The sequence below is a fragment of the Lichenostomus cassidix genome, chromosome W, assembly GCF_008360975.1.
Source record: "Lichenostomus cassidix isolate B80296 chromosome W, HeHo_3.0, whole genome shotgun sequence".
In the NCBI taxonomy this organism is placed as follows: Eukaryota; Metazoa; Chordata; class Aves; order Passeriformes; family Meliphagidae; genus Lichenostomus; species Lichenostomus cassidix.
This window is the reverse complement of record NC_139510.1, coordinates 19013058-19040066: the sequence shown is the minus strand read 5'-3', so window position 1 is coordinate 19040066 and position 27009 is coordinate 19013058. Positions and strand designations below refer to the sequence as shown.

At 46.5% G+C, this 27009-nt stretch overlaps 1 protein-coding gene and 1 long non-coding RNA gene across 8 annotated transcripts in view; both read right to left on the bottom strand.

Annotated features, from left to right (window-relative positions):
- Nucleotides 1-27009, bottom strand: part of LOC146425627 (uncharacterized) — a 449835-nt gene that overhangs the window by 113535 nt on the left and 309291 nt on the right. The window lies entirely within an intron of this gene.
- The window catches only part of LOC146425634 (spindlin-Z-like), a 134314-nt gene that overhangs the window by 94132 nt on the left and 13173 nt on the right, over nt 1-27009 (bottom strand). The window contains exon 1 of one of the 7 annotated variants that reach the window (XM_085041687.1): nt 957-1046. The exons of the other annotated variants lie outside the window; for them this stretch is intronic. The gene's annotated coding sequence lies outside the window, so the exon portion shown is untranslated. Of the gene's footprint in view, nt 1-956; nt 1047-27009 lie in introns of those variants that run through there. 7 annotated transcript variants of the gene reach the window in all.

Below are 27009 nucleotides of genomic sequence, written 5' to 3'. Positions count from 1 at the left end.
CACGACAAGGCAAGTACTACATACTCACCATAGTAGAAGCAACTACTGGTTGAATAGAAGCATACCCTGTAAACCATGCCAGTGCTCGAAACACTATCTTAGGTCTTGAAAAGCAATTTCTGTGTCAACATGCCACAGAAATGAGAGGGCATCCCTGAAAAGCTGAAGAGGTTGACAGACCAGCTGAAGTGTCTCTGCACCAATGCACGCAGCATGGGAAACAAGTAAGAGGAGTTAGAAACCATAGTGCAATTAGAAAACTATGACCGAATTGCTATTACAGTGTTGGAGGTGAGGATTTTTCTTTTTTTTTTTTTCTTTCTCTAGGGGAATTTTCTCCCATCTGTTGCCTAAGAGATGATAACGACCGATACTTAAGACAACAAAAGATATGGCTGGGGGGAGGAGAAAGGGGAAGGGGTGCAGCTGGCTGCACTTCTCTTATCTGAGGGGTTTCTCTTGGGAAGGGCAGAGATACGGTGAGATTTTGGCTGGGGGTCAGGGGGCTGGGCTCAGCCCCTAGCTCACTCTCAGGATCGGAGGAGAGACGGCCGGTCTGCAGTTGCTGTGGAAATTCGCTGCCACCGTGGAGCTCCGTCTTTTACTGCTTCTACTGTGAGGTTTTGCTCGTAAGAGCAGCCGGTGAACTGGGACCTAATCGAACATCCGACCTCACTGGAAAAGACCCTCACCATCTACTCAGGTGCCTCAGGGGAAAACCCGGGACCCCAAACCCCTTCCCGTTCCCGGAGGATGCATCTCCCTGGCTGCATGAGGCAGCTGCTACGAAGAAGCCCGGCTGTCGCTGCCCAACCCCACTGTTTTTCTACCGCTGCCTTGGGCTTTTTTACTACACTCTAACCCAACACCCCGTGTCAGCGCGACCCCCGCAGCTCCTACACAGGCTGCAGAGTTTTCTGTTACATTTTGTTTGCCACCCCAGGGGGTGTGTCCACCTCTGCCATTCCAGCCGCCGCTCCGATGTTCCTGCTACAGCCCATTTCGCCATCCGGCTCACCCGCCTCAACCACGTGAGAGGCAGCTAAGCTCGCGCCACAGCGCCCCCTGAACCCGCGGGGGAATCATCGCAACAGCCCTATGTCCTAGGTTGCAATATAGATGTATTTAAGTATTCTATTACCACCAGCTGTGGGCCGTTAGCTGTTATCACCTGCTAATGACCCACCCCGGATGACAGACAATGGGCCATCAGGGACCCACCATGTGACTCATGGACTTATCCCATTGTGGGATGCTCTGCCCAGGAGGGAGGAACCAGGTGTTCCCACCTGGATATAACCTGGCCTTGGAACTGCCTGAGCTAGCCCTGTCTACTGGGTTCCCAGAGGACAAGAGCTACCACTGGATCTTCAGCTGGAGACTAGACCTTCACAGGATCACTGCTTCAACTGGACTTCTTCAGTTAGACTGCTACTACCGCCCTAACAGGGTGTTAGGTTGTATCTGACTTTGTCAGTGCTTTTCCTTGTATTATTTCACTTATTTTTAATTTCAATCTTGACTCGTGATCTCCCACTGGTTTGTTTTCAAACCAATGCAAACTGTTATTCCTTTTCCCATATCTTTGCCTGAAAGCCCCATAATTTCAAAGTTATAATAATTTGGAGAGACAGGGGTTGCATTTTCCATTCCAAGGGAGGTTCCTGCCTTCCTTGGCAGACACCTGTTCTTTAAACCAGGACACCCAGAAACATGGTGGGACAAATCACACAACTGGAGCACTGCAATTGAGGGCTACAAGCTTTTCAGAAGAGATAGGCGGGAAGGAGGGGTGGGGGTGTTGCCCTATATGCTAAGGAATGGATACATTGTTAAGACCTGCCTCTGAAAAACAGCCACAAACAGGTTGAGAGCTTGTGGGTAAAAAACAAGGACCAGACCAATAAAGGACACCTTGTGGTTGGGGTCTACTATAGGCCACCCAATCGAGGGGAGCCTGTTGACAAGGCCTTCTAGCTCCAGCTACAGGAAACATCACACACGCAGGCTCTTGTCCTGATAGAGGATTTCAACCACCTGGACATCTGCTGGGAAAGCAATACAGTTGGTTGTAAGCAATCCAGGAGACTCCTGGAGTGTGTAGAGGACAACTTCATAGTCCAGGTATTAGACAAACCAACCAGAGGTGAGGCATTACTGGACCTGGTGCTCAGAAATGCAGATGAGCTCATTAAAGGAGTTAAGATTGGAGGCAGCCTGGACTGTAGCAACAGTGCCCTGGTTGAGCTTGTAATCTCAAGGAATGTGAGGCTGGCAAGGAGCAAAATCAGCACCCTGAACTTTAGAAGAAAAAACTTCCAGTTGTTCAAGGAGTTGGTGAATGTGATCCCCTGGGAAACTGTCCTTAAGGACAGAGGGGCTGACCAGAGCTGACAGCTCTTAAAGGCCACTTTTCTCAGAGGGAAAGAGCTCTCATCTTGGTGTACAGGAAATCGAGCAAGGCAGGTGTAGTGGGTAGACCCTGGCTGGATGCCAGACACCAACCAAACCCTCCCTATCACTCCCGTTCTCAGCTGGACAGGGGTGAGAAAATATAACAAAATGTTCATGAGGTGAGACAAGGACAGAGAGAGCTCAGTCACCGAATACCATCATGGGCAAAACAGACTCAAATTAGAGATATTAATTGAATTTATTACTAACGAAATCAGAACAGGATAATGAGAAGTAAAACAAGATGTTAAAAACACCTTCCCCACACCCCTCCCTGCTTCCCAAGCTCTACCTCTTCCCCCCAAGTGGTGCAGGGAGACAGGGAACAGGGATTACGGTTCATCACAAGTTATTTCTGCTGCTGCTCAGGTAAAGGAGTCCTTCCCCTGCTCCAGCATGTGGTCCCTCCCGTGGGAGACAGTTCTCCATTAACTTCTCCAACGTGAGTCCATCCCATGGGCAAAAATTCTTCACAAACTGCTCCAACATGGGCCACTCTTCCACAGAGTGCAATCTGCATCCCTGTGGTCCTCCATGGACAATCTTAAAGAGTAGAATGATCATGGGGAAATTTTGTTGTAATTCTGGTGAAGGGACAAGGGGTGGATTTTGTGCAAATTTTTCACTTTGGTTCTGTGTTGTGATAATGTTATTTTGATTTTTGTGGGGGGAATATTTGTCTGTCTTTCTTTGGTTGCTTTTGTTGATGCCAGAGCAGGTTGTGTGACGAATGTGGATTTTAGTGATAGTTCTTAAATATGTGATTCACAGAGAAGAGGGGTGGAATGTATTGGGTTTGCATGGCCAGGTTTTGGTGGGGGGGGGAACTGCGGGGATGGCTTCTTTAAGGATCTGCTAGAAGCTTCCTCCATTTCCAGCAGAGCCAATGGCAGCCAGCTCCAAGATGGACGTGCTGCTGAAAAGGCTGGGCCAATTTGAAATGGTGGTAACGCCTCTGTGATAACATATTTAAGAAGGAAAAAAAAGTTATTGTGTAGTTGTAATTGTGGCCAGAGAAGAGAGGAGTGAGAATATGTGAGAGGAGCAACTCTGCAGACACCAAGGTCAGTGCAGAAGGAGGGGGAGGAGGTGCTCCAGGTGCCAGAGCTGAGATTTCCCTGCATTTCATAGTGAAGCAGGCTGTCCCCCTGCAACCCATGGATGATCCCAGGGGTGCAGAGATCTACCTGTAGCCCATGGAGGAGACTCATGCCAGAGCAGGCAAATGCCTGAAAGAAGGCTGTGAAACCGTAGGAAACCTGTGCTGGAGCAGGGTCCTGGCAGGGACCTGCAGACCCGTAGAGAGAGTAGCCCACACTAGAGCAGGTTTCCTGGTAGGACTTGTGATCCTGTGGGGGACCCATGCTGGAGCAGGCTATTCCTGAAGGACTGCAGCCCATGGGAAGGGACCCACATTGCAGCAACTTGGGGAGGACTGTTGCCCACGGGATGGACTCACATTGGAGAAGTTCGTGGAGAACTTTCTCCCATGGAAGGGATCCCACACTGGAGCAGAGGAACGACTCCTCTCCCTGAGCAGCGGCAGAAACAGCCTGTGATGAACTGACTATAATCCCTGTTCCCTGTCTCCCTGCACCGCTGGGGAGGAAGAGGTAGAGCTGGGAAGGAGAGGGGTGGGAGGAGGGTTTTTTTAAGGGTTTATTTTACTTCTCATCTTGCTATTTGTTAGCAATGAATTCAGTTAATATCTCTAATTCAAGACTGTTTTACCAGTGACAGTGTTTGGTGAGTGATCTCTCTCTGTCCTTATCTAACATCATGAACCTTTTGTCATCTTTTCTTCTCCCTGTCCAGCTCCTGAGGGGAGTGACAGAGTGGGTTTGGTGGGAGCTTGACATCCAGCCAGGGTCTGCCCAGTAGTCTTTTTTGGTGCTGAAACCTGTGATCTGAATGTCTGAAGTCACAGGAGGATGCCAAGAATTGTCTGTATTAGAGGCCGAGGTGAGTTTAACAGGGGACAAGTGGGAAAAGCACCCCAGTGTGGCTGGCCCAGAGGCCCCTTGTATCCTTGGCATTGACTACCTCAGGAGAGGGTACTTAAGGATCCAAAAGGGTATTGATGGGCTTTTGGTGTAGCTACTGTGAATAAAGAAAAGATCAAACAGTTATCCACCCTGCCTGACCTTTCAGAAGATCCCTTCATCGGGGGATTGCTGCAAGTTTAAGACCAGCAAGTGCCAATTGCTACCACAACAGTGCACCAGAGGCAATATCACACCAACCAGTTTCAGTAATTCCAATCCACAAACTAATTTGTCAACTGAAGAGCCAAGGAGTGATCAGCAGGACCCGCTCACCCTTTGACAGCCCCATATGGCCAGTACAAAAGTCAAATGGGGAATGGAGGCTGACAGTAGACTATCGTGGCCTGAATGAAGTCACGCCACCTCTGAGTGCTGCCGTACTGGAAATGTTGGAACTTCAATATGAGCTGGAGTCCAAGGCAGCCAAATGGTGCCCCAAATGATATCGTTAATGCATTTTTCTCAATCTCTCTGTTAGCAGAGTGCAGGCCACACTTTGCTTTCACTAGGATGGGTGTCCAGTACACCTGGAATCGACTGCCCCAGGGAGGGAAACACAGACCCACTATTTGCCATGGATTGATCCAGATTGCACTGGAACAGGGTGAAGCTCTGAAATCCCTGCAATACATTGATGATATCACTGTGTGGGGCAATACAGCAGAAGAAGTTATTGAGAAAGGGAAGAAAATAACCCAAATTCTTCTGAAAGCTGGTCTTGCCATAAAACAAAGTAAAGGGACCTGCACAAGAGATCCAGTTCTTGGGAATAAAATTGCAGGATGGACACCATCATGTGCCTATGGAGGTGGTTAACAAAATAGCAGCTATGTCTCCACCAGCTAACAAGAAGGAAACAAGAGCTTTCCTAGGCCTTGTGCGGTTCTGGGAAATGCATATTCCAGGTTATAGCCAGCTTGTAAGCCCCTCTATAGAGTGACCCAAAAGAACGATTTCAGGTGGGGCCTTGAGCAACAACAGGCCTTTGAGCAGATCAAACAGGAAATAGCTCATGCAGTAGCTCTTGAGCCTGTTCAGACAGGCCCTGCTGTGCAAAATGTACTCTACACTGCAGTTGGGGAGCAGGGTCTCACCTAGAGTCTCTGGCAAAGGACCTCAGGAGAAACCTGAGGTTGACCATTAGTGTTTTGGAGCCAGGGTTATTGAGGATCAGAAGCCCAGTACACCCCAACTGAAAAAGAGATACTAGCAGCCTATGAGGGGGTTTGAGCTGCCTCAGAAGTGGTTGGGACAGAAACATGTCTCCTCTTGGCACTGCGATTGCCTGTGCTGCACTGGACGTTCAAAGGAAACATCCCCTCAAGACATCACACAACCAGTGTTACATGGAGTAAGTAGGTAGCATTGATTACACAATGAGCCTGACTGGGGAAACCCAGTTGCCCAGAAATCATGGAAGAGAAAATGGAATGGCCAGAAAGCAGAGATTTTGAAGCATTGCCTGAGGAGGCAGCTCATGTCCAAGACGCACTACCTCATAACGAATTATAAGAAAACAAAAGAGGCTATGCTCTGTTTACTGATGGATCCTGCCATCTGATAGGAAACCATTGGAGGTGGAAAGCTGTTGTGTGGAGTCCCACGAGGAGTTGTTGAGGCTGCTGGAGGAGAAGGTGACTCAAGCCAATTTGCAAAAGTGAAAGCCATCCAACTAGCCCTAGAGATTGCTAAACAACAAAAGTGGCCTGCACTCCATCTCTCTACTGACTCTTGGATGGTGGCTAATGTCCTATGGGGGTGGCTGCAGCAATGGAAGAAGACCAATTGGCAGGGCAAAAGTAAACCCATCTGGCCTGCTGCATTGTGGCAGGACATCGCTGCACAGGTAGAAAACATGACTCTAAAGGTATGTCATGTAGATAGATGGTCAAATGCCCAAAGGTCATGTCACTGAAAAACATCTAATAAATGGAGACGTAGATTAGGCTGCCAAAATTGGAATAGCTCAGGTAGACCTAGACTGGGAGCAAAAGGGTGAGCTATTTATAGTCCGATGGGCTCATGAAACATCAGGGCATCTACGAAGGGATGCAACATACAGATGGGCTTGTGATCGAGGGGTGGACCTGACCATGGAGGCCATCACACAGGTTATTCATGAATGTGAAACATGTGCTGCAATCAAGCAAGCCACATGAGTATAATCTCCTTGGAATAGAGGGCAAAGGCTGGGTTTCTGATATGGTGAGGCCTGGCAAATTCACTATATTGGACTACTGCCACAAACACACCAAGGCAAGAGCTATATACTCACCATGGTGGAGGCATCTACTGGTTGGCTGGAAACACACCCTGTAAACCATGCTACTGCTCAAAACACCATCTTAGGTCTTGAAAGGCACATTTTGTGGTGACATGGTACCCCAGAGAGAATTGAATCAGACAATGGGACTCATTTTTGAAATAACCTCATAAACTCTTGGTCAAAGAAACATGGTATTGAGTGGATATATCACATCCCTTACCACCCACAAGCCTCTGGAAAGACTGGGAAATATAATGGACTGCTGAAGACTATGTCGAGACTGCTGGGCAATGGGGCATGGAAGCACTGGAATGCAAATCTAGCAGAAGCCACTTGTCTGGTTAACACCAGAGGATCTGCTAATTGCCCTGGTCTTGCCCAAACAAAACCCCTGCATACTGTGGGAGGAGTTAAGATCCCTTGTAGTGCATGTAGTGAAGTGGCTGAGGAAGTTGGTGTGGATTTCTCCTCCCATGGGAAAAGACAGACCCATTTGTAGGATTGTCTTTGCCTAAGGACCAGGGTGTACTTGGTGGGTAATGTAGAAGGATGGGGAGACCTTGTGTGTGCCTCAAGGAGATTTAACCTTGGAGGAAAAATAATCTGTGGTGTAAGTTGTATGTTGCAGGAAGTAAAGCAGCAGGAATGACATGAACCAATGAAGAATGAATTTTGCAAGGAGCAAGGAGAGTGTGACAATGACCTGGGCAGGGCCAGTGTCGGTGCCCAACACTCCATTGTGCTGCTTCTCCTGTCCTGAGTACCCATCCTGATGAAATGGAGCCCAAGTCATGGATCTGGAGGGGTGGAGGAAGCCCATGAAATGGGAAAATAATATCTATCTGTGAAAGGACAGGAGATAGCAGTTAATGAAAATGTACAAATCTGTATGTTGGGTATAGAGATGGTTTAAAGATGTAGTTTAAACTGTATGTGTGGGTAAGAACAGATTCCAGTAATGAGAAATAAATACAAAGGAACAGTTAGAAGATTTATAAATTATGTGGGTTCTGAGTATGATGCAAATTATATGGAATAAAGGGTGGAGATTGTATTGGGTCTGGCTGAGCAGGACTTCATTTTCCCATAGCAACCCTCACAGTGCTGTGCTTTGCATTGGGAGCTAGAAAGGTGTTGAGAACACACCAGTATTTTGGCTTCTGCTGAGTAATGCTGGCACAGCATCAGCTCTGTCTCTCAACATTTCCCCTCCATCAAGGGGCTGGGGGTGGGCAAGATCCTGGGAGGGGACAAAAGAAGGACAGCTGACCAAAATTTACCAAAGGAATATTCCATAACATATGATGTCAGCTCAGATATAAAAGCTAAGGGAAGTAGGAGGAATTGGGCAGGGGGGAGGGTGGGACTCAGTATTCACAATATTTGTCTTCTGGAGCAACTGATATGCATGGTGAAGCCCTGCTTCCCAGAAAGTGGCTGAATGTTGCCTGCTGATGGAAAGTAGAGAATAAATTTTTTTCCCTTTGCTTATGTGTGCCCAAACTTTCGCTTTTGCTTTAGTAAACTGCCTTATCCCAATTTAAGAGGTTTTTTTAATCTTATTTTCTTTCCCTTGTCCATCTGGGGAGTGGTAGAGGGGCTTGAAGGGCACTTGGCATCCAGCCAAAGTCAACCCACCACAGCAGGCTGAAAACCTGCATGGCTAAGCAAGGATCTGCTCCTCAAACTGAGGAGTAAGAAGGAAATGCACAGCCAGTGGAATAAGGATATGTAACCTAGGAAGACTACAAGGATACAGTTCACATGTGTAGAGATGGGATCAGGAAAGCCAAGGCACAGATGGAACAGAACTTGGCAACAAATGTGAAGAATAACAAGAAAGGATTCTCTAAGTACATAAGTCAGAAAAGAAAGGTCCAGATAAACAAGAAAAAAGAACTGGTAGCAACAGATATGGAAAGGGTGAGGTACTCAATGAGTTTTTTGCCTCAGTCTTTACTGGTAGTCAGGCTTCCCATGTCTCTCAAGTTCCTGAACTTCTAGGTGGAGGTTGGGGGAGCGAAGTCCCTCCCACTGTATGCAAAGAGCAGGTTCAGAACCACTCAATGAAGCTGAATAACCACAAGTCTATGGGGCCTGATGACATGCATTCCAGGGTCCTGAGGGAACTGCCTGATGATGTTGCCAAGCCACTCCATGATGTTTAAAAAGTCATGGCAATCAGGCAAAGTCCCCAGTGACCAGTAAAAGGGAAATATTGCTCCCATTTTTAAAAAGGGAAGAAAAGAAGACCCAGGGAACTATAGACCGGTGAGTCTCACCTCTGTGCCTGGGAAGATCACAGAGCAGATCCTCATGGAAGCAATATTAAGGCACATGAAAGACAGAGGTGATCCGAGACAGCAAGCATGACTTCACTAAGGGCAGATCATGCATGACCAATAAGATGGCCTTCTATGACAATGACAGTAACGGTTGACAAGTGAAGAATGACTGATGTAATCTATCCTTTGGTACACTCCCACACAACATCATTATCTCCAAATTGGAGAGACATGGATTAGATGTATGGACTATTCAGTGGATAAGGAATTCGTTGGATGGACACAGCCAGAGACTTGCAGTCAATGGCTCTATGTTCAGGTGGAAGCCAGTGACGAGTGGTGTCTCTCAGGGCTCTGTCTTGGGACTGTGCTCTTTAATCTTTATCAACGACATAGACAGTGGGATTGAGGGCCCCCTCAGCAAATTTTCAGGTGACACCAAGCTGAGCAGTGCAGCTGACATAACAGAAGGAAGGGATGCCAGCCAGAGGGACCTGGTCAAACCTGAGAATTGGGCCCATGAGAACCTCATGAAGTTCAACAAGTCCAAGTGCAAGGTGTTGCATCTGGGTCAGGACAATCTCAGACATGAGCACTGACTGGGAGACCTCATTGAGAGTGATGCCTTAAGAATTTTTAGCCTCTATTTTTCATGTATCTGTAGCTTTAGTGTGTAGTTCTAGGCTTCATAAAGTGCTAAAAACCTCTGTTCCCAGAATTTTAGACAAAACATTGCTCTCTGTTGGAAAATCCAAGGACACTTCACTGCCTCAGAGCCCCAAAATATGTAAACAACAGTGAACTGGGGGGGGGGGGGAGCAAGCTTGGGGTGGTTGACATCATTACTTGAAGGTGTAATTAGAGAATTGGGGCCCGATATATTAATAAGACAGAACTTATAAAAGATGAAGATCTCATGACTCAGGGCCCATTTTGGGTGTAGCCTCACAAGTAGGCTCTGTCTGCCCTGAAATGTACCTAAAGGCCTTTAATAAATTTATTTTCTTTTTATTCTCCTAACTTTGTCTGGCCTCTGTTTCAGGTAAACCCAGTTAAGGCATCAAGAGCAGCCCTGAGGAAAAGGACTTGGGAGTTCTCATGGATGAAAAGCTGTACATGAGCCAGCAGTGTGCACTTGCAGCCCAGTAGACCAACTGCATCCTGGGCTGAATCAAAAGAGGTGTGGCCAGCAGGTTGAGGGAGGTGATTCTCCCCCTCTACTCTGCCCTTGTGAGACCCCACCTGGAGTACTGCATCCAGGTCTGGGGTTCTCAGCACAAGAAATATGTTGACCTGTTAGAACGGGTCCAGAGGAGAGCCACAAAGATGATCTAAGGGATGGAGCACCTCTCCTACAAAAACAGGCTGAGAGAGCTGGGGTCGTTCAGCCAGGAGAAGAGAAGGCTTGGGGGAGACCTTACAGCAGCCTTGCAGTACCTTAAGGGAGCTTATAAAAAGGAGGGAGAGGGACATTTATGTGGGCAGATAGTGACAGGACAAGGGACAATGGTTTTAAACTAAAAGACAGCAGGTTTAGATTAGATATTTGGAAGAAATTCTTTACTCAGAGGGTGGTGAGACACTGGCACAGGTTGCCCAGAGAGGTTGTGGATGCCCCATCCCTGAAGGTGTTCAAGGCCAGGTTGGATGAGGCTCTGAGCAACCTGGTCTAGTGGAAGTTGTCCCTGTCCATGGCAGGGAGATTGCAACTAGATAATCTTTAAGGTCTTTTCCAACTGAAACCATTCTAGGATTCTGGGATACCCCAGAGAGAACTGTCAGAAAGTGGAACTCATTTTTGAAATAGCCTCATCATAAACTCCTGGGCCAAGGAACATGGCACTGAGTGCTTGTATCACATGCCCTACCATCCACAAGCCTCCAGAAAGACTGAGAAATATAATGGATTGTTAAACACTGTACTGAGAGCGTTGGGCACTGGGTTCTAAATTTAGCAGAATTCAAGGAAGAAGGGAATTAGCTGGGGAAGGCAATGTGGACTTCTCCCTTGGAAAAAGGCAAACCCATTCATGGATCTGGGTGTAATTGGTGGGTAATGCAGAAGCATGGGAAGATCCAGTGTGTGCCTCAAGGAGATTTAACCTTGGGGGATAATAATCTGCGATGCAAGTTGTATGTTGTAGGAAGTACATAGCAACATAGCAGGGACTACTTCAACCAACCAAGAGTGAGCTTCACAAGGAACTGGGTGAGTGCAGTGATGCTCAAACCAAACTGGTGTTTGCACCCAACAATCAAACATGCTGCTTCTCCTGTCCTAAGAGACCACCTTGACAGATGGGGCCCAAGTCATAGTCAGTTCTTATGAAAATTTGGGGGAGTGGCAGAAGCTCATGGAATGGGCTACCTATCTCTTAAGAAGCAGAGAGTACTAGTTAATGGGAATGTATAAATCTGTATGTTGGGTATAAAGATGGATTAAGCATATAGCATAAATTGAAAATAAGAGGGGATTTCCAGAATGAGAATTACCTCCAGAATGAGAAGACCCTGCTTGAGCAGGGAGGTTGGGACAGATGACCCTACTGTACTCCCTTCCAACCTTACCCATTTTGTGATTCTGTGAAATAGATATAAGGGGATGATAAGAAGATATGTAAATGTATGAAATTATGTAGGACCTAAGCATGATGCAAATGGTATGAAAAAAAGGGTGGAGATTGTGTTGCGTCTGGCTGGGATGGAGTTAACTTTCCCCATAGCAGCCCTCAGTGCTGTGCTTTATATTTGAAGCTCACCAATGTTTTGGCTACTGTTGACCAGTGCTTGCACAGCATCAAGGCTCTCTCTTACCCCCTTCACCCACCAACCCTAACAGTCAGGATAGCCAACCAAAACTGACCAAAGGGATATTTCATATGATATATCGTCATGCTCAGCAATAAAAGTTGAGTGAAAGGGGGTGTAGGGGCTGTGAGAGACTGGAGGAGATTGCTGGCTTGAAACATTTTAGGTGGGTGGGTGGGTGGGAAAGGGGCAGGTTGGGCCTTGCCTTTGGGGAGGCAATGCACTGCTCCATACACCCCATCCCTCCTGGGCCTGTATCCCAGCCCTGCAGCGGCTGCCAATCACTGGCACACCAGAAGCAATGCTCCACACCTTGCCTCTGAAGCCCCTAACCCAGCTCCTAAGTGGCCAGATGACCAGAAGTCCCATCTGGGGGAAGGACCCAGGAAAGCAAAGGGTATTTAACCCAGGACAATGCGTGAGCACGTCTTGACCCTACCTCCTCTTGGAAATTCTATCAGCTGAACACTGCTGGAACCAGGAGTGGTAGCTATATTTGTTCTTTTCTATATTTTTTCTGTCTTTTTCTTTTTCTAATTCCCTCTTCTTGGAGTTTTGAGTAACATTTTGAGTAACAGTAATTAGACAGGCTTAGAGTTTGCTAAGTTGAATGAGCTAAGTTAGTGCTTTGTGGAATGTTTTATGTTGATTGAATGCTGCTCTAAACCTTTTGCCAAAGTTCTCTGATTTTCTAAAGTTGCCAGTAAAGATTTTTTGTTGTTTTTGACCTCTTGAGAATATCTTGTCAGTATTTCTCCTGTGTGTCTAACTCAGAGTACATGAAAAACTGTAAACCCTTTTAAGTGTCTCATTGAGTGAGGTTTTTGGGGCCTTACACGGGCATGTATCATTATTAAGACATTTGTCTCCAAAGCAACCACTAGATATACTGGGGCCCTACTTAGGATAGAGTATTTTCAACTGAAAAGGAAACTATAACAATAATCTAATCCTACTGCAAACTAAAACTTCAAGCACAGTATTAAGGGCATTGTCCAAAAGCCTCTTAAATACTGACAGACTTGGAGGATCAACCACCCCTCTAGGAAACCTGGTTCCAGGGTTTGACCACCCTCTCAGTAAAGAAATCTTTCCTAATATCAAGCCTGAACCTCCCCTGATGCAGCTTTGAGATATTCCCATGCATCCTATCACTGGATACCAGGGAGAAGAGATCAGCATCTCCCTCTCCCCTTCCCCTCATCAGAAAGCTGTAGAGAGCAATGAGGGCACCCCCTCAGTCTCCTTTTCTCCAATCCCTAGAAATCTATGGGGCCTGATGGAAATCCTCAAAGATCTGGCTGATGTCATTGCAAAACCTCTCTCAATGATTTTTGAACAGTCTTGGGAATCCGGAGAGGTCCCAGATGACTGGAAGCTGCTGAATGTTGTCTTGATTTTCAAAAAAGGCAAGAAGGAGGATCCCAGAAACTACAGACCTGTCAGTCTCACTTCACTGTATGGTAAAATCATGGAAAAGATTATTCTGGGAGGTATTGAAAACACCTGAAGGAAAACACAGTCATCAGTCATAGCCAGCACGGCTGCATGAGTCAGAAAGTCCTGCTTGTCAAACCTGATTTCCTTCTATGACAGGGTAACTCACCTAGTTGATCTAGGAAAGCCAGTTGATGTCATCTTTTTTGATTTCAGTAAATCTTTCAATACTGTCTCTCACAGATCCTTCTGGATAAACACATCATGCGGTGGGTGAGTAACTGGCTCACAGGTCAGGTGCAAAAGGTTATAGTGAATGGGGTGACATCAGACTGGTGATCTGTCACTAGTGGGGTCCCACAGGTATCCATCTTAGGTTCTGTGCTCTTCAACATCTTCATAAATGACTTGGATGAAGGACTGGAAGAGATACTGAGCAAGTTTACAGACGATGCAGAACTGTGAGAGTCTGTTGACTCCCTCGAAGGCATAGAGACCCTGCAGAGAGACCTCAACAAATTAGAGGACTGGGCAATCACCAACCATATGAAGTTCAACAAAGGAAAGTGCTGGATTCTGCACCTGGAACGGGGCAACCCTGAACGTATGTACAGAGTGAGGAATGAGATGCTGGAAAGCAGCCCCCCAGAAAAGGACCTGGGTGTCCTGGTTGAAGGCAAGTTGAATATGAGTCAGCAGTGCCCTGGCAGCCAGGAGGGCCAACTGTGTCCTGGGGTGCATCAGGCACACCATCGCCAGCCGGTCAAGGGAGGTGATTGTCCTGCTCTACTCTGCACTGGTGCAGCCTCACCTTGAGTACTGTCCTAGGTAACCCAAAAAATGTATATTGTATTCCATATTTGTGCTATGCCATTTGCCCAAGATTGTTACTGTCCCTTTAAGACCCGGGGGCCAGAAACAATCGCGGAGGCAGGGGGTGCCGGGGTGCCTGTCAGAGACAGGACATTCAGGCAGTCTCTCTCTTTCATTCCCACCAGGAGGCAGAGGCTCTCTTTTGTTTTTCCTGGACCTTTAGAATAGTTGGCAACACCTTTTTGGCTGCGGTTGCCAGGGGCAACCCCCATCTCTGAAGCTGGAGCCGTCAGAGCCAGGGGGTGCCGGTTTTGGTGCCCGGGAAGACCGTTTCTTTCCCCACCATAACACACTAACATGCAAACACAAACTGGGTCCAGCTGGCCGAAAAAGAAGCAGAGAAACTGACACCGCAGGTTCGCTGCTGCCCCAGTTCCCAAGTTCCAGCAGCTGCCCGAATTCCAGCCACCATTGTCGACGGAGCTGCTGCCGTCGGGAGAGAGACGCTGTTGGGTGGCATGAAGCAAATTGCTTGAGGGGCATTTAAATGTTTTTGGACTCCAGGTTTCCTTTTGTTTTGTCCTTGTTCCCTGTTGGTTGTTGTTTGGGGAGAGTTTTATAATCGCGGAGGTTCAGTTGCTGTGTTGTTTTTTCTGTGTTCTTTCTCTCAACCATGAGATCAGGAGAAGGGGGCTTCTCTGCCATTTTGCCTTTGTCCCTTGGACAACAGAGTCTTTTACTGAAGCTGCCATTTTGGGGGAGGGGCTTATCTGCCATTCTGCTTTTGTCCCTTTGTGTACGTGTTTGTCTACGGATGGTGCCATCGTAGGGGGAGGGGCTTCTCCGCCATGTTGTTTTCTTTGTTTCTGGGGAGTCTGCAGGACTCAACACCTTTATATCTAGTGATTATTACTGTTATTTTGCATGTTGCTGTTTCGTCTTTTTAGTAAACTTTTTTCCACTTAGATCTTCTCAAATTCACCTCTCCTTATTGGTGAAAGGGGAGTGGTTAAAACTAAAAGGGGAGGTAACTCATTTTGGAGTGTCCACCCCACCCTGTAAATTGTCTTAAACCAAGACGAGTATGGTGTGCAGTTTTGGGCACCACAATATAAGAAAGGAGGGCTACAAAGATGGTAATGGGCCTTGAGGTGAAGCCGCATGAGGAGTAGCCGAGGTCACTTGGTATGTTCAGCCTGGAGAAGACGAGACTGGGGGGAGACCGCATTGCAGTCTACCACTGTGATAAGTAAAACTTGGTTCGCAAAACCAAGAAAGAGGAAGGGGCCCCAACCCTGCACACCCTATCAAGACATCCTGTTTGTTCACAAAACCGCAAAAAAAAAGAGGAAGGGGCCCCTACCCTGCACATCCTGTATCCTGTATTTGCTGGGAGTGGGCTGCTTGTAGAATTCCGCTTGGGGGGCACTGCGGATGTGCGAGGAAGAAGAGGAGCCTGCCTCCCACGACCACCGAAGGGCAGAAGAAGACCCCCTAGCAACACCACAACGCAGGCGCTGTACCAACTCCGGAAGCTATACGTGACCAGAAAATAGAGACTGCATAAAAAGAGGGGACTCTGACTGTCTCGGTGCGGTGTCGTGGGCAGAGCACAGACTCCCTGGCCGCCCAGCGCTGCTTTGCTCACTATTCGCTTGCTTTAAATAAATCAAATTATACTTAATTGGACATTGTCTCTGATTGATTATTGAGACCTAATTTATAACACCACTTCCTCATAAGGGGAAGAGGAGGGGCAGACACTGATCTCTTCTCTGTGGTGATGTATTGGGTCTGGCTGAGCTGGAGTTCATTTTCCCATAGCAGCCCTCACAGTGCTGTGCTTTGCATTGGGAGCTAGAAAGGTGTTGAGAACACACCAGTGTTTTGGCTACTGCTGAGCAGTGCTGGCACAGCATCAGCCCTGTCTCTCTAATATTCCCCCACCCGTTGAGGGGGCTGGGAGTGGGCAAGATCCTGGGAGGGGACACAGCTAGGCCAGCTGACCCATATTAACCAAAGGGATATTCCATACCATATGATGTCAGCTCAGATATAAAAGTTGAGGGAAGGAGGAGGAACGGAGGGGGCATTCATTTTTTTTACAATGTTTGCCTTCTGGAGCAACCGCTACGTGTGCTGAAGCCCTGCTTCCTGGCAAGTGGCTGAACATATCTCACCAATGGGAGGTAGAGATTAATTTTTTCCCCCTTTGCTTATGCATGTGCAAACTTTCACTTTTTCTTGCTTCAGTAGACTGCCTTTTTTCAGCCTACTAATTGTTTTCTATCTTATTTTTCTCTCCCCTGTCCCACTGGGAAGGGGAGTGATAGAGCAGCTTGGTAGGCACCTGACATCTAGCCAAGGTCAACCCACTACAAGTGACCAGTGAGAGGACCCAAGGGAGTGGCCTGAAGTTGTGTCAGGGGAGGTTTAGGTTAAATATTAGAAAAAGGTTCTTTACCCAGAGGGTGGTTAGACACTGGAACAGGCTCCCCAGGAAAGTGGTCACAGCAGCAAGCCTGACAGAGTTCAAGAAGTGTTTGGACAATGCTCTCAGGCACATGGTCTGAATCCTGGGGCTGTCCTGTGCAGGGCTAAGAGTTAGACTCAATGATCCTTGTGGGTACCTCCCAACTCACTATATTCTGTAATCTAGACAAACCCACAGTCCTTAGCTGTTCCTCATAGGACATGCCTTCCAACTCCTTCACCAGCTTGTTTTCTTTCTCCTCTGGATGCATTCAAGTACCTTAAGACACTTTTTAAATCATAGAACCATTAAGGTTGGAAAAGACCTCTGAGGTCATCAAGTCCAACTGCCAACCTAGCACCACTACCATATTCACCACTAAACCATGTCCCCAAGTGCCATGTCCACACATTTTTTGAACACTTCCAGGGATGGTGTCTGAACCACTTCCCTAGGCAACCTGTTCCAATGCATGAAAACCCTTTCTGAGGAGAAATATTTCCTAATATCCCATCTGAACCTTTCCTGGTACAACTTGGGGGCATTTCCTCTTGTCCTGTCACTTGTTACCTGAGATAAGAGACCAACACCTACCTCGCTACAACCTCCTTTCAGGTACTTGTAGAGAACAATAAGGTCTCCCCTGAGCCTCCTTTTCTCCAGGTTAAACAACCCCAGTTCCCTCAGCCGCTCCTCATAAGACTTGTGCTCCAGACACTTCACCAGCTTTGTTGCCCTTCTCTGGACATGCTTCAGCCCTTCAATGACCTTTTTGAAGTGAGAGGCCCAGAACTGAACACAGTGCTCGAGGTGTGGCCTCACCAGTGCCGACTACAGGGGGACTATCACTTCCCTAGTCTTGCTGGCCACACTATTGCTGATACAAGCCTGTCACTGTTGAACCGCTAGCGGAGTGCAAGAACCAGGCCAATCAAGTGTGGCAAAATTTGTCATTTTATTATTTAATTCTAAAACTTATATAGACTTTCAAAGATCGTCCGGATTGGGTCAATTCAAAACCTCCCCCTAGGCCGATTGGCCAGGCTTGAACCGCCTATCTTTCCAGAGACCGTTTCAATAACATCCAAACTTTATCTTTGTTTATAAAACACAGGAAGAAGAAGAGAAAAATTCCCATGGGAAAGAGTCTGTGCTTGCCACACAAGCCAAGATGCCATTGGCCTTCTTGCCCACCTGGGCCCATACTGGCTACCATTCAGCCAGCTGTCAACCAACACTCCCACATCCTTTTCCACCAGGCAGCTTTCCAGCCATTCTTCCCCTAGCCTGTAGCATTGTATGGGGCTGTTGTGACCCAAGTGTAGGACTCGGCACTTCACCTTATTGAACCTTGTACAATTGGCCTCAGCTAGCCTGTCCAGATCCCTCTGCAGAGCCTTCCTACCTTCCAGCAAATCAACACTCCTGACCAACTTTGTGTCATCTGTGAACTTGCTTAGGGGTGCACTTGATCCTCTCGTCCAGATGTGCTGGTTTTGGCTGGGGTAGAGTATATTTTCTTCCCAGTGGCTGGTATGGGGCTGTGTTTTGGATTTCTGCTGAACACAGGGTTGATAATACAGAGATGATTTTGCTATTGCTGAGCAGGGCTTACACAGAGCCAAGGCCTTTTCTGCTTTTCATACTGCCATGTTGGCAAGGAAGTTGGGGGTGCATGGGATGTTGGGAGGAGACACAGCTAGGACAGGTTACTCAAACTGACCAAAGGGATATTTCAGACCATATGACATCATGCTCAATATATAAAGTGGGGGGGAAGAAGGAGGAAGGGGGGGTGTTTGGAGTGATGGTGTTTGTCTTCCCAAATAACCATTATGTGTGATGAGGCCCTGCTCTCCTGGAGATGGCTGAACACCTGCCTGTCCATGGGAGGCAGTGAATGAATTCCTTGTTTTGCTTTGCTTGTATGCATGGCTTTGGCTTTCCCTATTAAACTGTCTTAATCTCAACTCATGACTTCTCCAGCTTTTACCCTCCTGATTTTCTCCCTGATCCCACTGGTGGGGGAGTGAGTGAGTGACTGCATGGTACTTAATTTCTGGCTGGGGTCAAACCACAACAGTCCTTTTTGGCACCCAATGTGGAGCCCAAAGGGTTCAAGATAACAACAGATTTGATTGGGATGTGCTAGATTGAATTTATATCTGTTAGTGCTGTTTAGGTAGCAATGAGCAGGCTCCTGAACTTGCATTGGTACTCAATTTCCTGATTGTATATTAAAGTCTTGTGCTCATTAGTGGCTGCTTTTTGGCTTTCACTGCTTGCTGTAGTGCTGTACTGTTTATCACCTTACTGAATTGTGCCTGGGAACATTTTAACAGCCATGGTTATGTGCCTGGGCTGGCAGATGGTCAGGACAGTGCTGCTGTTTTCTGTGCCACTGTACCAGACAGGTTGGAACTCTAGTGTGAACTTGAGTTGAAGGGACTATGATGCCTGATGAGTCCACGATGGAACAGAGATCCACCTGTGGAGGAGCCCACACTGTAGCAGATGGATGCCTGAAGGAGGATGAGACCTGCTGCGAAGCCTGTGCTAGAGCAGGTTTGCTGGCAGGACTTGTGATGTCACAGGGGATCCATGCTAGAGAAGTTCATCAAGAACTGCAGCCTGTGGGAAGCCCCCACATTGGAGAAGTTCAAGGAGGACTGTCTCCCATGGGTGGGACTCCACGCTGGAGCAGGGGAAGCAAAGATTTCCTTGCAGCCCATGGTGTGGATCATGGTGAAGCAGCTGTCCCCCTGCAGTCCACGGAAGACTAGGATGTGACTATACTAATGGTGGACTACCACAGGAACCCTTTGTTGCAGCCAGGCTGGGGAGAAGGGGAGGAGTTCACTGCAATGTCAAACCCTATAACCTGGTCCAAAAGGGCCAGGGTGGAGATTGTAATGGATATGCCTTTAAATTGTTGTAAGCCGCAATTTGAGTTGCATGTTACAGGAATAACTACAGCAGGAACCACCCAAATGAATGGAGGAGAAGCCTTACAAGAAGCAGTGCAGATGCAGCAGTGACCTGATCTGAGCTGGCTTCGGTGCCCAGCAACTCCAAGCAACACACCACCTCTCCTGTCCCAAGTGACCACCAGAACAGATGGAGCCCAAAGTCATGAAGAAGATGAATTCAACAGACATTTTGAGGACATTTTATGGACATTTTGCAGGGGTGGTCCATAGACTAAGGGAACAATATCTGTATATTATATCAAAGAATGGGAAGGGGGGTGTTGGGTAATGAGGCTGTATTGGATTGGGTGGGACCTGAGCATGATGTAAATGGTATGGAATAAGGGGTGGAATCCCTGTGCTCCCACATTTCGCAGGCATGTTCCATTGGATGGCAGTGAAGTAATTTCTTGTGTTGCTTTGCTTGTGTGCGCAGCTTTTGCTTTCCCTATTAAACTGTCTTTATCTCAACCCACAAGTTTTCTTGCTTGTACCCCTTGGATTCTCTTCCCAAGCCTGCTGGTGGGAGAGTGAGTGAGCAGCTGCATGGGGCTTGGCTGCTAGATGGGGTTAAACACAATCAACTAGGTCAGAAAAGACCTTTGAGATCATCAAGTCCAACCTATGACCTAACACCACCATGTCAACTAGACCATGGCACTAAGTGCCACATCCAGTCTTTTCTTAAACACATCCAGGGATGGTAACTCCACCACCTCCCTGGGCAGCCCATTCCAATGCCCAATCACCATTTCTGTGAAGAATTTCTTCCTAATGTCCAACCTAAACCTCCCCTAGGATAGCTTAAGACTGTGTGCTCTTGTCCTATTGCTAGTTGCCTGGGAGAAGAGACCAACCCTCACCTGGCTAAAACCTCCTTTCAGGTAGTTGTAGAGAGTGATAAGGTCTCCCCTGAGCCTCCTCTTCTCCAAGCTAAACAACTCCAGCTCCCTCAGCCACTCCTCATAAGACTTGTGCGGACTTGTGTTCCAGACCCTTCACCAGCCTTGTTGCCCTAAACAATGACATCAGGTCAAACAGAACTGTCCCCAGTACTAAGCCCTGGGGAACACCACTCATGTCTGACCTCCAGCTGGATGTTACTCCATTCACCACCACGCTCTGGGCCTGGCCATCCAGCCAGCTTTTTACCCAGCAAAGAGTTCACCTGTCCAAGCCATGGGAAGCCAATTTCTCCAGGAGAATGCTGTGGGAAATGATGTCAAAGGCTTTACTGAAGTCAAGGTAGACAATATCTGCAGCTTTTCTGTCATCTACTAAGCAGGTCACTTTGTCATAGAAAGAGATCAGGTTTGTCAAGCAGGTCCTGCCTTTCATAAACCCATGCAGGCTGGGCCTGATCCCCTGGTTGTCCTGTACATGTCATATGATAGAACTTAAGATGATCTGCTCCATGACCTCCCCCAGCACTGAGGTCAGGCTGAGAAGCCTGTTGTTCCCCAGATCCCCCTTTTGACCCTTCTTATAGATGGGCATCATATTTGCTAATTTCCAGTCATCCAGGACCTCCCTGGTTGACCAGGACTGCTGGTAAATGATTGAAAGTGGCTTGGTAAGCACTTCGGCCAGCTCCCTCAGTACCCCTGGGTGAATCCCATCTGCCCCTATTGACTTGTGCGAGTCTAAATAGCACAGCAGGTCACTGACCATTCCCTCCTGGATTATGGGGGCTTTATTCTGTCCCCCATCTCTGTCTTCCAGCTCAGGAGGCTGGGTACCCTGAGGACAACTGGTCTTGCTAATGACTGGGACAAAGAAGACATTCAGCACCTTGGCCTTTTCCTCATCCTTTGTCACTATGTTTCCCCCCACATCCAACAAAGGATGGAGATTCTCCTTGTCCCTGCTTTTGTTGCTGATGTATTTGTAGAAACACTTTCTTTTGTCTTTTACAGCAGTGGCCAGATTAAATTCTAGCTGGGCTTTTTGGCCCTTCTAATTTTCTCCCTTCATGATCTCATGACATCCTTGTAGTCCTGAGCTGCCTGCCCCTTTTTCCAGAGGTGATAAACTCTCTTCTTCTCCCTGAGTTTTAGCCAAAGCTCTCTGTTCTGCCAGGCCAGTTGTCTTCTGTGCTGGCTTGTTATTCATCATGGAGATGGCCTGCTCCTGCTCCTTTATGATTTCTTTCTTAAAGCATGTCCAGCCTTCCTGGATTCCTTTGCCCTTCAGGACTGCCTCCCAAGGGACTCTCTCAACCAGTCTCCTAAAGAGGCCAAAGTTTGCCCTCCAGAAGTCCAAGGTGGCAGTTCTGCTGATTCCAGCATTTTGTGGGGCCCAGAACTACACACAATACTCAAGGTGAGGCTGCACCAATGCTAAATGCAGAAGGATAATCACCTCTTTTGACCAGCTGGTTATGCTGTGTTTGATGCACCCTGGTGCTGTAGTGTGCTTATGCTGTTCTAGAGACTTCTCCCTAGCAAAAACCTGTACCATCCCATGCTGTAATCTTATTGGTTTACCCCTTTCTTCTCCCTGGCTCCTCCCCTCTGGCTTCCCCTAGTTGGTTCTTCTGAGTAACCACGCCTCTGTTCCCTCTCCTGATAACCTGCTGAGAGAGTGGAACTCGGGGTTCACCATCTTGGCTTTCCAGCACCCTGAATCCTCCCCTGCCTCTCCGCCCCTCTCCACCCTCCTTTGACCCTCGGCTGTGGACCTTAATAAATCCCTGGAAACCTTAGATGGTGATCCTGCATTTCTTCCATCGCTGCACCTTCACGGAGTCTCGCGTCCCCCGCAGCTCCACTGCCTGCTACAGCCACGTGTCTGCCTGGCGTGTTCTGGCCACGGGCAGCCCCCTCCACATTGCGGCGTGGGGTGGCCATTTGTGAATCGTGATACCACGCTGCCGCACCCTGGAACACGTTTTGCCCTCTTGGCTGCCAGGGCACACTGCTGAGTTATGTTGAGCCTGTTTTCAACCAGCACCCCCAAATCCCTTCCTGCAGGGCTGTTCTCCAGCCACTCCTCTCCCAATTTATACTTGTTCCTGGTGCAGAATCCAGCACTTGTTCTTGCTAAATTTCATGCCATTAATGACTGCCCAATGCTTCTATCATCTATCTATCTATCTATCTATCTATCTATCATCTATCTATCTATCTATCTATCTATCATCTATCTATCTATCATCTACCTCTGCAAGGCCTCTTGGCCCTCAAGAGAGTCAGCATCACCTCCCAGTTTGGTATCCTCTGCAGACTTGCTGATGGTGCATTCAACTCCTGCATCCAGATCACTGATCAAAAAATTGAACAGAACTGGCCCTAGAATTGAGCCCTGAGGAACATTGCTAATGACCAGTCAGCAGCCAGATGTAGCCCCACTCACTGAAACCCTTTGGGCTCTGCCCTTCAGCCAGTTTTTCACCCAGCGCACCATGAACCTGCTCATCTCACAGATGAACACCTTGTCCAAAGGGATGCTATGAGGGACAGTATCAAAAGCCTTACTAAAATCCAAGAAAACCTACATCAACCACCTTCCCTTCATCCACTAGGCGGGTGACCTTATCATAGAAGGATATCAAATTAGAGAGGACTTCCCAGGAAGTTGCTGGACATTGTCTGCTTATACAAAGTAGAAAATAAAACTTTTTGCTCCTATGCACAGCCTTTGCTTTTCTTCAATAAAATGCCTTTATCTCACCCCATGAGTTTTTCATCTTATTTTCTCCCCATCCTGTTGACAAGGGGGAGTAACAGAATGGCTAGTAGGTACTGGGCAGCCAGTCAAGGTCAACCAACCATAGGTAGATGAAAGTGAACTTCAAGTAGTAGAATGCAAGTGTTTTCTCCTTACTCGTTGTGGTGGTACATCTCCCATCTCCCCCAGGCCACACTATGATCTCAGAAATGTTTGTTAGGCCTCAGCCTTGACAAACAGCACCTGGGCTCAGCTCCTCTTGAGCTTATCAGAAACACTGTCTGCTCCAAGGAACTAGTGCTGGCTTATGAGCTTCTGCTCTTTTTTTAATGAACAGCCTTAGAAACTTTTTTTGCCTGAATAACAGCCCAAGTGGAATGACATTTTTGTTCTCACACTTTCAAAGAGAGTTTCCAACCTGAAGTGTGGCCAGGACGAAACAATGTTATGACCGAAGCCCACTCTCTTGCAAGCCTATAAACAGCGGTCCAAAGTGAGACCCTTTGAGCTCTCCTGGACTGCAGCAGCTGCAACCAGCAACCTCCCTCTGAGTGGAGCCTCTCAGAGCCAGCAAACTCTCAAGTTTGCTATACTCAAGGACTAGCAAATGATGACAGATCTTGGGCTGATACCCCCATTCCTCAAGGCTCAACCCTTTACTGGTTGAGAAGATGCAAAGGCATCTAAAGTGAGTATTTCACTACCTTTGAGGGAAATTTTTCACAGGTACCTTGTGCAGACTCTTTATGTCTGTGTGCATGCAGGTGTGCATATGCTGTATCAAATGTGGGAGAAATGCTGCTCTCCTAGATTCTTAAGTACTTTAGATTTGTAAGTTAGGCCTGTAAATAAGTTACTGTTGTGGTATAGTAAATCCTATATGAATCCTTTGCTAAATTGTTTAACTTAAGTTATAAGTTAAGTTAAATACTGTTAAAGTGTTGTTAAGTGCTGTTGAGCCTTTAGGCCATATTCCTTTTTATTGTTACCCTTTCTATCCTTTTGTCTCTCCTTCTCCTCCCTCCGTCCCCCCTCCATCCTCACCTCCACATAGATAGTTTTATTTCAGTTTGGATTAATATGGTCCCACACAACATCATTATCTCCAAATTGGAGAGACATGGATTAGATGTATGGACTATTCAGTGGATAAGGAATTCGTTGGATGGACACAGCCAGAGACTTGCAGTCAATGGCTCTATGTTCAGGTGGAAGCCAGTGACGAGTGGTGTCTCTCAGGGCTCTGTCTTGGGACTGTGCTCTTTAATCTTTATCAACGACATAGACAGTGGGATTGAGGGCCCCCTCAGCAAATTTTCAGGTGACACCAAGCTGAGCAGTGCAGCTGACATAACAGAAGGAAGGGATGCCAGCCAGAGGGACCTGGTCAAACCTGAGAATTGGGCCCATGAGAACCTCATGAAGTTCAACAAGTCCAAGTGCAAGGTGTTGCATCTGGGTCGGGACAATCCCAGACATGAGCACTGACTGGGAGAAAAACTCCTTGAGAGCAGCCCTGCTAAATATTCTATATATTTATAAATTTGAAAGGTTGGTGAAAAATAGTTCTTTAAAGTGAAGTGTTGCTTGTAGAAGAGTAACACAGCTGTAGAAAAGAAATCATAGCCCTGTAATACTGATAATTTAAATATTGTAATCAACACTGAAATTACCAGCAAGGGCAAATGAGAACTTAAACTGCTTACTGTACTGGTGTGTTGTGAGTTTGGCTTTCCTCACACACATACACAGAAGATTACTCCTCAGCATCATAGCACTGTATGCTATTTTCTATTTATATACAGGTCTTACAGATTTTTCATGGAAAACAAGTAACATCCTGCATAATTAAAAATGAAAAAAAAGGAAGGGGGGGGAAATTGTAAAACTGACAACCCTTCCCAGAAGGGGAGGAAAAAACAGAACAGTGATCATGATCCTGCTGGTGCTTTAAGAAGTGGAGGAAAAAAATGTAGTAAGAACTGGCTCTGAAACTAATGCATATTTGCATATCCATGAAAATAAATGAGAACCAGAAGATCTTAAGGAAGTATTTAAGAGGAAGAATAAACATTTAAAGTTATTTGGTGAAAATATATTGGACTATGAAAAAATGGACTTTTAGAGAACACCTGCATAAGTTTATAAGTATATGAACAGTTTTTCTTCAGAAATTAGTAAAACTGGTTTAAATTTCTTTCCACTGAGCTGTCAAAACCAACCTGTAGCTTGAGAATTCACACTGTATTCTATGCTTATCCCCTCTTGCTAGAATGTTTTTTCAGAACATAAAATACCTAGCATCTTGGGAAAACAATACTCCCCTTATGAACTGGACCAGTATTTGGTAGCACTTACCAACGCCTAGAATAATTTACAGATGTGAGAAATCAGCAGAGAAAGAAAGTAATTTTATTATGTTATTGTACTTCAAAAGATTATATAACTGGAAGGACTGTCTGTGAATAGAGTTTGAGGAATTGCCTCTACAGACAAACAAAATGTATGCCCCAAACATTTAGTTCTTCTTGTCCTGTATTAGTAGAGGTGAAAAAATATGGCAAGAAGGAAGCCAAGACTCCAAGAATGAAGACCATCTTGGAATCTTTTTTCTTTCCCTAGCATACCTTGTTTGTCCTACAGAAAATGTGTATTAATTTCTTACTTTGATAATAATTTTTATTCAAAAATATTGCTTCTAAATTATTTTATTTATTGTACATGTAGCACAAATGGAAAAGAAATGGGAAAGTATATTCACCAAGATAGGACTTTAGAGTGAGAACTTTTGGCAGGGACAAGAGGTAGATCCTCCTCTTAGCTTGAAAAAATTTTGCAGAAAGCTTTATGTCTGACCTGAACTGGATTCAGCAACATAAACAATTATGTCCTGGATTTCCTGAGAGTTTGCATAAATATATGTATATTGGCAATAACAAAACGAACAAATAACTCACAGAAAGGGAAAAAGTTAGGATCTCAGAAAGCAAGGTATCCCTCCTCCTATATACAGGTGAGGCTTTCTGGAAGTCTATTCTATGGATAAATAGAGCATACACAAGAACAGACACCTCCCTCTGCCTTTCATAGTCCATTGGGTGTATGTGGCAAGAAGTCAGGGACTACCCTGCGCCTGTCACAGCCAGTTCCAGCCAGCTCAGCAACAACCATCACAGGCTGAAGCTGAACCAATCAGCAAAGCTGGTGGTGCCTCTGTGGAAACATTTAAAAATTGGAGAAGGGAACAAATAGAAGTGAAAAACAACAGAGGAAACACCAAGGTCAGAATAGAAAGAGCTTCATAGCATAGCAAACATTCCTGAAGGAACTGCAGTCTGCAGAGAACCCATGCCAGAGCAGATATTCCTGAAAGGACTACAACCTGTAGAGAACCCATGCTAGAATAGAAAAAAAGTGACAAGGAATGAGCAGCAGAGAGAAGCTGCTATATGCTGACCATAAAAACTTACACATGCACACACACACACTGCATCACTGAAGGGACTGAGTGTAACCTGCAGACATAAGGGGCAAGGGGAAGAGCTTGGAGTAAAGCCAAAGCTGGGAAAAGGGGAAGGAAAAGTGTTTTCCTAAGTGTGTTCTTCATAAGTCTTTTAATGTTTGTTTTGATTCTGTTTCCCAATACTTGAATTAGTAATATATATATATATATATATGAATTGGCAATAAATAAAGCTTTTTCAAAACCTCACTCTTCTGGTGATTAAATTCCCCGAGTCAAGTCTATTTTGCTCATGGCAGTTAATTGGCAAGTGATCTCTCTGTCTTT